Here is a 3,352-nt window from a genome sequence, read left to right as displayed (position 1 = left end):
TTCTTGTTGGACAGTGGATCCTCATAGTTTTCATCTTGCAAAACTGAAACTCTACACTGAATAAACAACAACTGTCCATAACCGCTTTTCCCCAGTCCCTGGAAACCACCATTCTACTTTCTGTTTCTATGAATTTGACTGTTTTAGATATCACATATAAGTGGAATCATTCAGCATTTGCCCTTTTCTAACTGGCTTATTTCACTTAGGATAATATTCTCAACGTTCGTCCATGTTGTAGCATATGACAGAATTTCCTTCCTTTTTAAAGCAGAATAATATGCCATTGCATTTTTATATCATATTTTGTATATCCATTCGTCCATCATTAGATACCTGAGTTACTGCCACCTCTTGACTACTGTGAATAATGCTACCATGAATAAAGGTGGACAGAAATCTTTTCAAAACCTTGCATTTAATTATTTTGGATACATATCCAGAATTTGGATTTATGGATCACATAGTAACTATTTTTAATATTTTGAGAATTTTTCATATTGTTTTCTATAGTGGCTGCACCTTTTACACTCCTGTCAACACTTCACATGTGTTCCAATTCTTTATATCCTTGCCAAGGTTGTGTGACGTAATATCTCTTTGTAGTTTTGAGTTGCATTTCTCAATATCCAAGAAATTATTGCAAAGAATAACACAAAGACTCTTTTTCTCTGTTTTCTTCTTTGGGTTTTATAGTTTTAGGTCTTGTGGTTAAGTGGTCAATTTGCAGTTAATTTTTGTGCATGTTGTAATGTAGGAGTCCACACCCTGTTACTCCAACACAAGTTGTTGAATAGACTGTTCTTTTCAAATTGAGTGATTTAAAACAATTTATTTTTGCTGTACCCGTGGCATGCAGAATTCCAGGGCCAGGGATCAAATCCACACTACAGCAGTGACCCAAGCCACTCCAGTGAAAATGCCAGATCCTTAACCCACTGAACCCACATGAGAACTCCCCAGACTGAGGCTCTTCTTGGATATCATTGGACCACATATGCTTGGGTTAATATATGGGTGCTTATTCTGTTCCCTTTTTCTATATTCCATCTTTATGCTAATACCATGCTACTTTGATTACTATAGCTTTGTAATGTGGTTTGAAATAAATACATGGGAGACTTCCAACTTTGCTTTTTTAATTTCTTTGGTATTTATTTTATTTTTTAAATTATTTCCCCAATACAACTTTTTTTCTGCTCTACAGCATGGTGACCCAGTTACACATACATGTACACATTCTTTTCTTCTCACATTATCATGCTCCATCATAAGTGACTAGACATAGTTCCCAGTGCTACACAGCAGGATCTCGTGGCTAATCCATTCCAAAGGCAATAGTTTGCATCCATTAACCCCAAGCTCCCAATCCACCCCACTCCCTCCCCTCCCCCTTAGCAACTACAAGACTATTCTCCAAGGCCATTGTTTTATTTTCTGTGGAAAGGTTCCCTTGCACCATATATTAGATTCCAGATATAAGTGATATCATATGGTATTTGTCTTTCTCTTTCTGAGAGTCTACAGTTCCATCCATGTTGCTGCACATGGCATTGTTTTGTTCTCTTTTATGGCTGAATAATATTCCATTGTGTATATATACCACATCTTCCTAATCCAATCATCTGTCAGTGGATATTTGGGTTGTTTCCATGTCACTTCTTTCTACTTAGAAGTGCAAATAATTCACATGTAATAAAGTTAAGCATAACAAATTCAAAACAAGGGTTTCTCCATAATCAGTATAATGAGAATTACAGTGTAAAGATCATTTCAGGTTTAAGAAATCTGTAGCCAATCTACAAAATACCCTAAGACAAGGGAGAGAATTAATTCATTTCATCCTTAGCTATTGGGGTTTTTCAATACTGTTCACAGGAAAAAATTAATAAGTTGACATACATGTGAATAGAATATATTTAGTCTTTAGAGTAAAAAAATATGAATTATAAAGTGAACTAAAGAGAATGAAATATGACTACAGGTTTTTAAAACTGACATCTTAGGCAACACATACAGTATTTTTCCTTAAAAACAAGCACTGATGCCTTGAGCCAGTGAGAGGGCAGGAAGCCAGGGACCCAACAGGCTGAGCCAGCCTGGTAGCTGATGAGCTGAACCTGTGATGATCCCATGCTCCTGAGTTCTGCAGCTGCCCCTGTGTTGGCCAGTGTCCCTGATGTCCTCCCTGACCCATGGTGCTGAAGTGGATTCAGAAGTAATTAAGTGATCTACAAAGTGACCCACCTGTTCATTCTTCCACTGGACTTGTGGGAGATGACTTGTTCTACAGGCAAGAAACTATTATGGAGCCTCCTGATAGCACATATCAAGGCAGAGTCCTTTCTTCACTGTACATACACCGACAGACTATTCTTTTAAACCATCAAAGATTGCTTTCACAGCAAAAATTTACCATTCAAACACAAAGAGTAATGGAAGCATTTGCTTAATATCCCGAGGTCACAGAGGTCACCAGCCCCTGGCTGTATCAAAAGTTTCATTGTCTGTTTGTTCTCGTGTTCTCTACTTGGTGACCCTAGTCCAGATGATGACCCATTAGTACCAGATATTGCACAAATCTATAAACCAAAGAATAAAACAACATACACACAGGAGAATGGATTCAGAAATACGTAATGTAAAATAAAAAAATTTTCATAGATACCAGGTGCCTTAAAATCTAGGTTTTTTTTTTTTTTTTTTAGTTCCCATTATGGATCAGTGGTTAACAAACATGACCATGACCCATGAGGACATGGGTTCGATCCCTGGCCTTGCTCAGTGGGTTAAGAATCTGGCATTGCTGTGAGCTGTGGTGTAGGTTGCAGATGTAGCTTGGATCCCATATTGCTGTGGCTGTGCTGTCGGCCAGCAGCTACAGCTCTGATTCAACCCCTAGCCTGGGAACTTCCATATGCCATGGGCGTGGCTCTAAAAAGACAAAAAAAAAATCTAGCAATAAATTGATCAATGTTTACTGTTTCATTGTACCAAGAAATCTTTTGACGTTCATCCATTTTAATGTATTTCTGAAGCAAGACAATACTCCCAAAATATCATTAAGACCATGATGAGAACATTTATAATTTTGAATACACTGAGAAGGATATTTCTTTTTTTAAAAAAATTTTCTCATTTATTCTAATGATTTGCTAGTGGGTTGTTTTGCTCGCTCTTTCTTTCTTTCTTTCTTTCTTTCTTTCTTTCTTTCTTTCTTTCTTTCTTTCTTCTTTCTTTCTTTTTTTCTGCTGTACAGCATGGGGACCAAGTTACACATACATGTATACATAGTTTTTCCTCCCATTGTTGTCTTGCGATGTAACAATCTAGACATAGTTCTCAATGCTAC

Source organism: Sus scrofa, chromosome 2, assembly GCF_000003025.6.
Source record: "Sus scrofa isolate TJ Tabasco breed Duroc chromosome 2, Sscrofa11.1, whole genome shotgun sequence".
Classification (NCBI taxonomy): Eukaryota; Metazoa; Chordata; class Mammalia; order Artiodactyla; family Suidae; genus Sus; species Sus scrofa.
This window is presented reverse-complemented; position numbering follows the sequence as displayed.